Genomic DNA, 14,482 nt, shown 5'->3' with positions numbered 1-14,482 from the left:
AGTTATCAGGAACGGAAAGGGAAGTGGAGCTGAGTCCATGATCAGATCAGACATGATTTTGTTGAATGGCGGAACAGGCTTGATGGGCCAAATGTCCTAATCCTGCTCCTATTTCTTATGTTCTTATGTTTTTAGTATGTCACTGCCCTCACACCATACCCCAGTACATTACTGCCCTCACACCATACCCCAGTACATCACTGCCCTCACACCATACCCCAGTACATTACTGCCCTCACACCATACCCCAGTACATCACTGCCCTCACACCATACCCCAGTACATCACTGCCCTCACACCATACCCCAGTACATCACTGCCCTCACACCATACCCCAGTACATCACTGCCCTCACACCATACCCCAGTACATTACTGCCCTCACACTATACCCCAGTACATCACTGCCCTCACACCATACCCCAGTACGTCACTGCCCTCACACCATACCCCAGTACATCACTGCCCTCACACCATACCCCAGTACATCACTGCCCTCACACCATACCCCAGTACATTACTGCCCTCACACTATACCCCAGTACATCACTGCCCTCACACCATACCCCAGTACATCACTGCCCTCACACCATACCCCAGTACATTACTGCCCTCACACTATACCCCAGTACATCACTGCCCTCACACCATACCCCAGTACATCACTGCCCTCACACCATACCCCAGTACATCACTGCCCTCACACCATACCCCAGTACGTCACTGCCCTCACACTATACCCCAGTACGTCACTGCCCTCACACTATACCCCAGTACGTCACTGCCCTCACACTATACCCAGTACGTCACTGCCCTCACACTATACCCAGTACGTCACTGCCCTCACACTATACCCCAGTACGTCACTGCCGTCACACTATACCCCAGTACATCACTGCCCTCACACCGTACCCAGTATGTCACTGCCCTCACACCATACCCTAGTATGTCACTGCCCTCACACTATACCCCAGTATGTTACTGCCCTCACACTATACCCAGCACGTCACTGCCCTCACACTATACCCAGTACGTCACTGCCCTCACACTATACCCCGTACGTTACTGTCCTCACACTATACCCCAGTACATCACTGCCCTCACACTATACCCCAATACATCACTGCCCTCACACCATACCCCAGTATGTTACTGCCCTCACACTATACCCAGTACGTCACTGCCCTCACACTATACCCAGTACGTCACTGCCCTCACACTATACCCAGTACGTCACTGCCCTCACACTGTATGCAGTACGTCACTGCATTTATACCAGGACAGGACAAAACTGAAAACAAAAAACCGAACCAGCAGAACACTTGCAACTTTTGAAAACAGACACTGCACACATCTGTTATAAACAATGTCACTGGTTTTCAGGTTTTATGATAAACTGGACTAAATTACTGAACATATTCCTGCATAATACCAGTAAGAATCCCCTAAATCATCACAATAAAAGTCACATTTGACTAATTCTGTTACCATAAACCATGGCACTGACTATAGGGAATTGCAGCCAAATTGCATTTTATAAACAGGTCTGCTGGCTTTCTGTTTTCACAGGAAAACAGGTAGAATTGTAAAATACGATCCCCAAAACACAAGTAAAAAATCTCTGAACCCCACGTAATTAAAAGAGAATCTCTTCAGTCACCATAAACCAGTGGGCCTCCTTATTAAAAGGACAGAAGGTTCTGACGGCAGTGTTCAATGTTAAATAGATTATTGCAGTAGGTGCAAAACTTGAGGTACAAAGTGATGAACAGTAGGCACGCTCTATTTCAACTAACATGCTCATATTCCGTAGTGTTAGGCTTTACCAAATTATCCTGCTTTTCGGAGATGTGAGTTTTAGTTGGTATTGCTGGTAATAGAATCATTAACACAGTATTACAGTTAGACCTAATGAAGAAGAAAGCTGCGGACTGCAGGAAGATATCAATCAACTGGTCAGAACAGTGGCAAATGGAATTTAATCTGGAGAAGTTTGAGGTAATGCATTTGGGGAGGGCTAACAAGGAAAGGGAATACGCATTCAATGGTAGGACACTGAGAAGTGTAGAGGAACAAAGGGACCTGAAGGTAGCAGGCCAGGTGGATAAGGTGGTTAAGAAGGCATATGGAATACTTGCTTTTATTAGCCGAGGCATAGAATACAAGAGCAGGGGGATTATGCTTGAACTGTATAAAACACTGGCTAGGCCATAGCTGGAGCACTGCATGCAGTTCTGGTCACCGCATTACAGGAAGGACGTGATTGCACTGGAGAGGGTACAGAGGAGATTTACGAGGATGTTGCCGGGAGTGGAGAATCTTGGCTATGAGGACAGATTGGATAGGCTGGGTTTGTTTTCCTTGGAACAGAAGAGGCTGAGGCAAGACCTCATTAAGGTGTATAAAATTATGAGGGGTCTAGATATAGTGGAAAGAAAGGGCCTATTTCCCTTAGCAGAGGGGTCAACAACCAGGAGGCATAGATTGATAGAAGGTTTAGAGGGGATTTAAGGGGAAATTTCCACGTAGAGGGTTGTGGGGATCTGGAACTCACTGCCTGAAAGGGTGGTAGAGGCAGAAACCCTCACCACATTTTAAAAGTATTTGGATGTACAGCCGAAATGCCGTAACCTTCAGGGTTACGGACCTAGAGCTGGAAAGTGGGATTAGGCTGGATAGCCTCTTGTTGGTCGGCATGGACACGACAGGCTGAAATGGCCTCCTTCCATGCTGTGAACTTGTATGATTCTGAGATTCTCTCTGGTCCAGCACCCTTGGGACCTGACCGGTGCCGGACCAGAGAATTTCCCGAACCACGGGAGGTCAACTGGTGACAATGATGCTGCCAACAATCCGAACATGTTCTGCGATGCATGGGGACAGAACCTCCCGCTGAGCTGCAGTGGCGGCGGCGGATGGCAGAAAGAGAGAGAGCGAGAGCGCCTGGGGCCAGGCCCAGCTTCGGCGCCTCAGTCAGCTGCCTGCCCTTCCCTTTCCTTGCCCGACCCAGTTACCTCAATCAACAACGCAGGATGCCACACACGCCGGGACTAATGCCGGACCAGGGATGTTTCCGGACTAAAGAGTCACGGACTGGAGAGGTACAATCTGTACAATGATCCACCTTTAAAAATACTGTTCATATTTTTTGTGTTTGTTTTTGCTAAATTAATTTCAGGCTGAGAAGCACTTTTGTTACATTGCCAGAATTTTGCATATGGGTATTTCTACTCATCTGTAGCCTGACCCTGTCCCCCAGATGATAAGTAGAACAGTGGTACATCTAGTTACATTTAAAGCTCACACTATGATGTTCAAGAAAATGTACTGGGGGGGAAAGATACCGGTCGGAGGCTTCCTTCGAACGAACACCTCCAGCCAGAAATTTTTTAACGAAAATACCTGATGGTCCCGGAGGCACCTTCGATTCCAGTCGGAGGCCTTCATTCCATGCGCAGCATATGGGAAAATGACTTCCCCGTACGTACAAAAATGCTGGAGTCACGTGGGCCTGAACTACTAATCACTCTGCAGTATTCTCATTGATAATGGGAACTCTGTTTTTACAAGTTCCCATTACTATCAATGAGAACAACCCCCTAAAACAAGAAACCCAACATAATAAATAAAAAACACAACATATTTAAAATTAACTGAAATTAAAGTTAATTAAATGTTTTAGAAAAAAGTATATCTTTTGTAATTGTATTTAATGTGTTTTAATAGGGTTTAAAAGAAACTTACCTTAATGGACAGTGTTTTTAACATAAAAATGTATGATTAAATTTAATTTTTATATGTTTTAAAACTCTTATGCTGGTAAAAGTAAGCTGTATGCCTGCTTTTACTGAGCGTAAGAGTTTGAAGGACATTCGCTGGGCATGAGTTGGGCAAATAGCCCAATCTCTCCCATGCAAATGTCCTTCTCCTGGGGATGCGGAGGATGTGCCAGATTGGAAAAGCCGGTTTTCGCACCCCGAAAGCCAGCTTTTGCGAGGCTTCATCGGGTTCGTGCGCACTTTGTATGGACCCGGTGAGGCCAGAATTTTCGGCACAATATTTCAAGTTAGGCAAGTAAGTTTGTGTGCATATGAAGCTGGTAGAGGACTGGATTTTCGGCTTTCTCCGTTTCGGGATGAAAACGGAGGTGATGCATGAAAATTACCGCCCAATTAGCATTCGCGATTAATTGCCTAACTTTTGGCATTTGGGGTGTGCACAAAAGGAGGCATTGCACTATTATTCGGGGCGCAAAAATGGGATCCTTGCCAACTTTAGTGCGGGGCCGGGAACGCCCTGAGAGAGGCTTTGGGAGGGGGAAAAAACCCCAAATTCAAATAAACATTCAAAAAACATTATCAACACCCTTATCTAACAAATCACTTCAAAAATATTTAAAAAATAAAAACTTTAACTTACCTTTTTTTCAGGTTTTCCAACTTACCGCTGCTGGCAGGGCTAGACCGCCATGTTTTCCCTGGCGGTGATCGAGGCACAGCGTACGGGACGGGTGAGTACCAAAACTCGACGGTAACGCAATCTGAGTTGTTACACCCCCGGCGCAGCTCTCCCTGGCGTTGCTTTCAAGCGCCACCGCAAAAACCGAGCCAAGGATCGCAACCGGGCGAGAAACAGTTGAGCGCCTGGTTTTTTCCCGCGGATGGTCAAAACGCAGTGAAAACCGGTTGCAAACCTGTTGAAAATCTAGGCCATTACTGTGATTGTCTAATTCAGAAAATCCCCATCAAAAATCAGCAATTAATCCGCTGACAGTAATTACTTACGGTTTGTGAATAATATTAATACAGTGCATGCATGTATCAAAGCAGCAGCTGCAACCTGATCATTTCAGATGTTGATAAAATGTCAAACAAGTGTCATTTGTGGCTTTTAGTTACTGAAATTTGACAAACTTCCATGTGACACAACTGCGAAGTAGAGTTCAGTGCTTTGCAAGAATCTACAACTTGAACATTCTGCAGGAAAGTAACCTAAGTAGTGTTTTGTGCTTATATGGAAAACAATGTGTCTCTGACTATCTTCTGGGATTATACTTGTGGAAGATTCCTCAGATGTTTTGAATTGGAATATTCTCCCCTGTATATTGACATTGTTGTCCAATTATCATTCTGTTAATACACTGCCATTTAAATTTCTACTGTAAATGTCATAAATATTTATATAACAGTTTACAAAGCACAAAACCATTGAAAGTATTTGGCTGTATTTAGGAAAATGTCATAGCAACAGGATGCCATGGAGGAAAATCACTGCACAGAATAATAGGCAGAGGATTACTTTGCAATAAGATCATTCAGGGAGCTGAAACCAGAAAATGCCTTCGTTATAAAATATTTTGAGATGAGTCAGAATTAAAGATTTCCAGTACATTTTTAATGATATAAACACTTATTTCAACTTTTACATGGTGAATTCCAGAGGTGGGAGCATTAATGCACTTTGTACAGCGCAAGCAGTGACACCCAATCACAATTATTCAAACCGGACACTTTATGGATGTTAATGTACACTAATGAATAGTAATGAATAATTATTATATACAGCACTGTTTTGACCTAAAATGAATGAAAAACCAAATGTACCCTCCAATCTGTGGAGGATCCCGGCACAAACCCCACCACCATCTTTTTTAAACTTCTCTTTATTTGATGCAGCGAAGTGAGCTAGGAACATCAACTCCCACCTCATTATGCTGGGACAGTCCTTACTGAAGGCACAGGTCCCATTTCATCCATTTAAGAAAGGCCCTGAAACCCTGGGGCAGCATAGGAATTGGGACCCAACGTAACACCCCCATTTCCTCTTTGTTACAGCTGGGAACCGAGTATCCCCCAGGCACAACTAAGAGGAAATCTATGGGCCAGATTTAGGAGTGAATTGTCTGCTGTTAGTTAGACTTACTCTTCCACAATTAGGATTGACATTTTTTTGCGTGGCAAGTTGCTGAAAGTGCGAGGTGATAATGGTGCAGCAAGGGAAACAGGGCATCCCAGACCTGAATGAACAGGGCAAGCAATTGTATATCTTCTTAACAAATGAGATTGAAGGATTGAGAAATTAACAGTGCAAGGACGGAGAAGGAAGTGCAAATTAGAGCGGGTGAATTCAGTGTCAAATCAGGTGCAGAAAAAGAAATAAAGAGAGGGAATGAAAAATTGCATTAAGAGAGAGAGGGAAAAAAAGGAGACAGAAAGGAAAAGAAAAAATTAAGGGGACGAAATTGCCCCTTTTTTATAGTCCCATTTGCTCCTCCGGGGGTCAGTTTTCGCTCAGCAAGGGGGACCGCCTCCTGGGAAATTGCCCAGGCGGATGCAGAGGTGCTGGCACAGCAACGCCCTGTCCAGTGGTTAGTACCCCGGGCCGACGTGCAACCAGCGATGACGTCATCACCGTGCGCGGCGGCGACCCCTCACCGCCCCGACCTCTTACCACCCTGTGGGGGAAATTGTTCCATGGGCCACGCACTGGTGCAGGCAGATATCAACACCAGCTTCGTGGGTCGCAAAGCTGGCCAACATCCACTCTCGGGGTGGTAGTTAAAGGGGAGGGTGCCAGAGCCCAGGCCGCCATCTTTCTTTGTCGCCCGACTCTCTGGTTGGCTCGACCATGGCGGCCCTAGCATGGACTGGGTCGCCATGGTGCAGCACAGCACTCTGTCCTTGGTGCTGGGCTGCTGGTCCGGTCTCACGCTGTCCGAGTGGCCATCAAAGGGCCTGCAGATTGCGCAGCAGTCCACCCCTTTAATCGAAGGGGAAGGGCGTTGTAGCGCATCCGCGTAGCGTTTGACTGAGCACCGCCGTAGCGCCCCGGGACCCGCCCCTACAGGAAGCGGAACGCCGGAGATAGTGTTCCACTTCCTTTGAGGGGCGGTAAGTCCAATGCAGCGTCGTGGGTGGGACTTCTGCGCCGGACGCTAAAAGTTCAGCCCCAGAAGGTTACTATCCTCAATCGGGGAACAGGGCAATTTTGCTCGATTTTAAAAAAAAGTTTAAAATTTGACATTTTTAAAATCTCTAATAACAATTAAAACCTGAAGGAATGAGACTCCACACTTGTAATAGTTAATTTTCAGTGCCAGAGTGGTTGACTGGCATTTATTAAAAGTGTACTTACATTTGAAATGGCTTAACTTTCTGTGGTGAGTTTAGTGCATATCTACAGTGCAAATGCAGCAACTTCACGCCATTCAATGGATGCCAGTAGTGAGCCAGACAGCGAGATGCAACTTCTGCGAGGCTAATGATGGAACAGCACAACTCGGACAGCAACCTTTGGATATTGGCATTTAACCTCGTGTCTGCCCCTCGCCTGAAGTTGCTGTACCATTTACGCATAAATAACGGCGAGTGCCATTAGCCTCCCTGTTATTTTGAGAGCAAAATCTGGCCCCTTGTATCAGGTTAGCAGTGCTACAAAGGGTAATATGCACATTTAATGTGTAGTCACTGTAACATACTGTTTTCTGTTTGGTGTCCAAAATTAGAATATTGTCCAAAAAAATCAAGCCAATATTGTTCAAATTTTACATTTTGCATACAATAGTTAATGAAATGTCTTGAGTTCTTTGAACATCTAGCCACCAGACTGAAAAATGAAGATTAGATCCCATGTGCTCTCAGGATGTACTTGTATTAGTATTTCCTCCTATTCTATTTTCTCTCCATCAAAAAAAATGACTTTCCTAAAATATGGAAGGGCAGCTCTACATATGTACATTCTCTTGATTAAGAATGAAGAGAACAGAGCTGGTCATGGGTCAGATGTATTTATTTGCCAGACTTCTCCAAATTACTAATAGCCTACCACTACCATTCATCATCATAGGTCCCTCGAATGAGGATGACTGGCTTCCACGAGTTCACAGGTGTTTCGATGAAGGACCCAATGTTCCATCCTGAACTCTAATTGAGGGGGTGGAAGATGCCTGTGCGTGGATTTTTTTTAGCGTGTGGCGACCGTTGCACACCAGCCACCACACGGGCTTGACAGAGCGAGATCTTGGTCCAGTGGCAAGGGTTAACCAACATGACTGCTCTGCTGCACGGACCCAGTGCGCACACATATCGCAGCATGGGCTGGCCCGTGCTGCCCCTGGGCCCTCGGCTCTTCTGGGCCCCGTACCCTCATCTGTCGCACCTCCGCCACAAACACTCGCCGCTCCTCCGCCTCGACCTTCCCATTCCTCTGTACTTGGGCCCTGCCGATGTTCCTGCCCATGCTCCAAAACAGCAACCAGGGTTTTGATGACGTCACCCAGTCGTCATGGACTGGGTGACATCATCAACACCCTGGTCACTACCACTACAATTCATACATTAACATTGAAAAATATCCCAGAATTAGCATAGTGGCAATTACTTAAAATAAAATAGATAGGGCTTGAAGATTTGAGCATTCATCAAATATAAATTGTTGTTCAACAATCATATAACACAATATTCACATCCTGTACACCTAAAATAGTGAAAGCAGTGTTTGTAGATTAATTTAAATGTCATTCTTTATCATTGTTGCATAGGAACAAGAGGAGGCCATTCAGCCCCTTCAGCCTGTGCTTTTATGGATGATAGAATATCTTCATGATGCAGTTACGTGCGTTTCATATATATTTTGAATAAATAATGGCACTGTGATAGTTGTAGCCCCACATTGCTCTCTGCTCATTTACATACAGGTATGGAACTTCACTCACTGACATCCAAAATCCTGTAAAGTTTTGAATGTTACCAAAGAGCTAACAGGACAGCCAGGTCATTAGCAACACTGAAAAGTTTAAAGATGAACTTTAAAAAATTCACTTTACATTGGGTGCAAAGTGAAGTTGTGCAATGCACCTTCATTTCAGCGTCTTAACCCTCGAATTGTACTTTCGTTTTTCTATTAGTCAGATGTGAAAATAGTCACAACATAAAAATGCAGAAACGGAGCAATAAAAGAATAATTGTATAAATAATAACCAGCTTCTCCAATTGCTGCACAAATACACCAACATGTGCACAGGAGGGCAGGAAAAAGAGTGGGAGAACGATAGTGATAGGGGATTCAATTGTAAGGGGAATAGACAGGCGTTTCTGCGGCCGCAACCGAGACTCCAGGATGGTATGTTGCCTCCCTGGTGCAAGGGTCAAGGATGTCTCGGAGCGGGTGCAGGACATTCTGAAAAGGGAGGGTGAACAGCCAGTTGTCGTGGTGCACATTGGTACCAACGATACAGGTAAAAAAAAAAGGGATGAGATCCTACGAGACAGATTTAAGGAGCTAGGAGCTAAATTAAAACGTAGGACCTCAAAAGTAGTGATCTCGGGATTGCTACCAGTGCCACATGCTAGTCAGAGTAGGAATCGCAGGATAGCTCAGATGAATACGTGGCTTGAGCAGTGGTGCAGCAGGGAGGGATTCAAATTCCTGGGGCATTGGAACCAGTTCTGGGGGAAGGTGGGACCAGTACAAACCGGACGGTCTGCACCTGGGCAGGACCGGAACCAATGTCCTAGGGGGAGTGTTTGCTAGTGCTGTTGGGGAGGAGTTAAACTAATATGGCAGGGGGATGGGAACCAATGCAGGGAGACAGAGGGAAACAAAATGGAGACAAAAGCAAAAGACAGAAAGGAGATGAGTAAAAGTGGAGGGCAGAGAAACCCAAGGCAAAAAACAAAAAGGGCCACTGTACAGCAAAATTCTAAAGGGTCAAAGTGTAATAAAAAGGCAAGCATGAAAGCTCAGTGCCTCAATGCAAGGAGTATTTGGAACCCAGGAGAGGGCTCTGAGCTAGTTAGAGTGGGTGAAAGCTCAGATGAACAGGACCCCAAGAAAGAATGCAAAAGGCAGGAGGCAACAGAGCAGAGTAGCACTGGGGTAAGTGTAAACCACAAGGTGATAGGAAGGGACAAATGTATGAATATCAAGGGGCTACAGGAGGGGTCAAAACTAAAAATCATGGTTTAAAAACTAGTATTAAAACACTCTACCTAAACGCACGCAGCATTCAAAATAAAGTAAATGAGTTGACGGCACAAAGCATTACAAATGGGTATGATTTGGTGGCCATTACAGAAACGTGGTTGCAGGGTGGCCAAGACTGGGAATTAAACATACAGGGGTATCTGACAATTCGGAAAGATAGACAAGAAGGGAAAGGAGGTGGGGTAGCTCTGTTAATAAAGGATGATATCAGGGCAGTTGTGAGAGACGATATTGGCTCTAATGAACAAAATGTTGAATCATTGTGGGTGGAGATTAGAGATAGTAAGGGGAAAAAGTCACTGGTGGGCGTAGTTTATAGGCCCCCAAATAATAATTTCACGGTCGGGCAGGCAATAATCAAGGGAATAATGGAGGCATGTGAAAAAGGAACGGCAGTAATCATGGGGGATTTTAACCTACATATCGATTGGTCAAATCAAATCGCATGGGGTAGCCTTGAGGAGGAATTCATAGAATGCATACGGGATTGTTTCTTAGAACAGTATGTTACAGAATCTACAAGGGAGCAAGCTATCTTAGATCTGGTCCTGTGTAATGAGACAGGAATAATAAACGATCTCCTAGTAAAAGATCCTCTCGGAATGAGTGATCACAGTATGGTTGAATTTGTAATACAGATTGAGGGTGAGGAAGTAGTGTCTCAAACAAGCGTACTATGCTTAAACAAAGGGAACTACAGTGGGATGAGGGCAGAGTTGGCTAAAGTAGACTGGAAACACAGACTAAACGGTGGCACAATTGAGGAACAGTGGAGGACTTTTAAGGAGCTCTTTCATAGTGCTCAACAAAAATATATTCCAGTGAAAAAGAAGGGCGGTAAGAGAAGGGATAACCAGCCGTGGATAACCAAGGAAATAAAGGAGAGTATCAAACTAAAAACCAATGCGTATAAGGTGGCCAAGGTTAGTGGGAAACTAAAACATTGGGAAAATTTTAAACGACAGCAAAGAATGACTAAGAAAGCAATAAAGAAAGGAAAGATAGATTACGAAAGTAAACTTGCACAAAACATAAAAACAGATGGTAAAAGCTTTTACCGATATATAAAACGGAAAAGAGTGACTAAAGTAAATGTTGGTCCCTTAGAAGATGGGAAGGGGGATTTAATAATGGGAAATGTGGAAATGGCTGAGACCTTAAACAATTATTTTGCTTCGGTCTTCACAGTGGAAGACACAAAAACCATGCCAAAAATTGCTGGTCACGGGAATGTGGGAAGGGAGGACCTTGAGATAATCACTATCACTAGGGGGGTAGTGCTGGACAGGCTAATGGGACTCAAGGTAGACAAATCCCCTGGTCCTGATGAAATGCATCCCAGGGTATTAAAAGAGATGGCGGAAGTTATAGCAGATGCATTCGTTATAATCTACCAAAATTCTCTAGACTCTGGGGAGGTACCAGCGGACTGGAAAGCAGCTAATGTAACGCCTCTGTTTAAAAAAGGGGGCAGACAAAAGGCAGGTAACTATAGGCCGGCTAGTTTAACATCTGTAGTGGGGAAAATGCTTGAAGCTATCATTAAGGAAGAAATAGCGGGACATCTAGATAGGAATAGTGCAATCAAGCAGACACAACATGGATTAATGAAGGGGAAATCATGTGTAACTAATTTACTGGAATTCTTTGAGGATATCACGAGCATGGTGGATAGAGGTGTACCGATGGATGTGGTGTATTTAGATTTCCAAAAGGCATTCGATAAGGTGCCACACAAAAGGTTACTGCAGAAGATAAAGGTACACGGAGTCAGAGGAAATGAATTAGCATTGGCTGGCTAACAGAAAGCAGAGAGTTGGGATAAATGGGTCCTTTTCGGGTTGGAAATCGGTGGTTAGTGGTGTGCCACAGGGATCGGTGCTGGGACCACAACTGGTTTACAATATACATAGATGACCTGGAAGAGGGGACAGAGTGTAGTGTAACAAAATTTGCAGATGACACAAAGATTAGTGGGAAAGCAGGTTGTGTAGAGGACACAGAGAGGCTGCAAAGAGATTTAGATAGGTTAAGCGAATGGGCTAAGGTTTGGCAGATGGAATACAATGTCGGAAAATGTGAGGTCATCCACCTTGGAAAAAAAAACAGTAAAAGGGAATATTATTTGAATGGGGAGAAATTACAACATGCTACGGTGCAGAGGGACCTGGGGGTCCTTGTGCATGAATCCCAAAAAGTTAGTTTGCAGGTGCAGCAGGTAATCAGGAAGACGAATGGAATGTTGGCCTTCATTGCGAGAGGGATGGAGTACAAAAGCAGGGAGGTCCTGCTGCAACTGTAAGGGGTATTGGTGAGGCCGCACCTGGAGTACTGCGTGCAGTTCTGGTCACCTTAATTAAGGAAGGATATACAAGCTTTGGAGGGGGTACAGAGACGATTCACTAGGCTGATTCCGGAGATGAGGGGGTTACCTTATGATGATAGATTGAGTAGACTGGGTCTTTACTCGTTGGAGTTCAGAAGGATGAGGGGTGATCTTATAGAAACATTTAAAATAATGAAAGGGATAGACAAGATGGAGGCAGAGAGGTTGTTTCCACTGGTCGGGGAGACTAGAACTAGGGGGCACAGCCTCAAAATACGGGGGAGCCAATTTAAAACCGAGTTGAGAAGGAATTTCTTCTCCCAGAGGGTTGTGAATCTGTGGAATTCTCTGCCCAAGGAATCACAGATAGATAGATTTTTAACCAATGAGAGAATTAAGGGTTACAGGGAGCGGGCGGGTAAGTGGAGCTGAGTCCACGGCCAGATCAGCCATGATCTTGTTGAATGGCGGAGCAGGCTCGAGGGGCTAGATGGCCTACTCCTGTTCCTAATTCTTATGTTCTTATGTCCTGTTACATGTTTCCGTATGTTTATTTTATTTTAACTATTAACTGGCTGATTAAATGGCAGTTCATTTAAAGCACATGCTTAAACAAAAATTTTCCAGCTTCTCTTTTTTTTAAAAAAGGAATTAATCAACAAGATTGACCGCTTTTAATGGGATTCTTCCACAGATCCACGACACTAGAACAATTCCTCGTCGTGGTTTTCCTCAGTTGAAAAGACTAATTTTTGTACTCCTTTTTTCCAGTCTACATTATCAACCCCTCGCATTGATTTGAGGGTCTGAATCATTTCTTCCTGCAATCAATTTTCAGAAAAATGCTCTACATAATTTAGGGTCCTTAATCTCTAGTTTCACCTTTCTCTAAGGCTCCAGCAGTGTTGTTTTGAAATAGTTTGGCCAAAAATACAAAATATCAGAAATAAGCATTCCAGAATGAAAAATAATCTGTTTTGACTTCTTATAAGATGCTTCAAGTTCTAATTATTATTAGTTTATTCTATTAATAATAGGGTCACATTGACTGGATACTTTAAATATATGGTCAGTCATCACAAGTTCTTCAATTTCACATCTTATTTGCTGTTCCAATGTGCATTAACTTACAGTTTGACGACCCCAAGACGCAGAATGCGCACAGTGCTTGGTCTGCCCTCCAGGCCTCCATAACCAGTGCCTGCAAAGAGACGCTTGGTCACTCAACCAGGAAACACCAGGACTGGTTTGATGAGAATGATCAGGAGATCCAAGAGCTAATAGATCGCAAGCGCAGGGCAGCAAAGCAGCATTACAGACGGCTCAAGGCTGAGGTCCAACAAAATACCCTGGACCTAAAGAACAGGTGGTGAATGGAAAAAGCACAGGAGATACAGCAGCTGGCCGACAACCATGATGTGCAAGGATTCGTCATCGCAGTCAAGGCCACCTATGGGCCAAACACCCAAGGCCCAACCCCAGTGCTAGCCAAGAACGGGGAAACAATCATCAAGGACACTGAGGCAGTTAGGGCCCACTGGAAGAAGCATTTCGAAGGTCTCCTCAATCAAGACTCTGCCTTTGACTCGAGTGTTCTTGACTCCAACCTGCAGCATGTGACCCGTCACCACCTCAGTGAGACCCCAACACTACACAAGGTAGAAAAAGTCATAAGATAGCTTAAAAACAAGGCTACGGGTGCGGATGGAATCCCCGCTGAGGCACTGAAGTATAGCGGAGAGGCACTGCTAGCGCGAATACATGACCTCATCTCTCTCATCTGGAGGGAGGAGAGCATGCCGGGGGATCTCAGAGATGCAGTAATCGTGACCATCTTTAAAAAAGGGGACAAATCTGACTGTAGCAACTACAGAGGAATCTCCCTGCTATCAACCACTGGGAAAGTCATCGCTAGAGTCCTCCTCAACTGACGTCTTTACATGGCCAAGGAGCTCCTCCCGGAGACATAGTGTGAATTTCGCCCCTACGGGGCACAACAGACATGATTTTTGCAGCGCGACAGCTGCACGAAAGATGCAGGGAACAGCATCAGCCCTTATACATAGCCTTCTTCGACCTTACAAAGGCTTTCACACTGTCAACCGCGAGGGTCTATGGAGCATCCTCCTCCGTTTCAGATGCCCCCAAAAGTTCGGCATCATCCTCCACCTGC

Source organism: Pristiophorus japonicus, chromosome 9, assembly GCF_044704955.1.
Source record: "Pristiophorus japonicus isolate sPriJap1 chromosome 9, sPriJap1.hap1, whole genome shotgun sequence".
NCBI classification, from domain to species: Eukaryota; Metazoa; Chordata; class Chondrichthyes; family Pristiophoridae; genus Pristiophorus; species Pristiophorus japonicus.
This window is presented reverse-complemented; position numbering follows the sequence as displayed.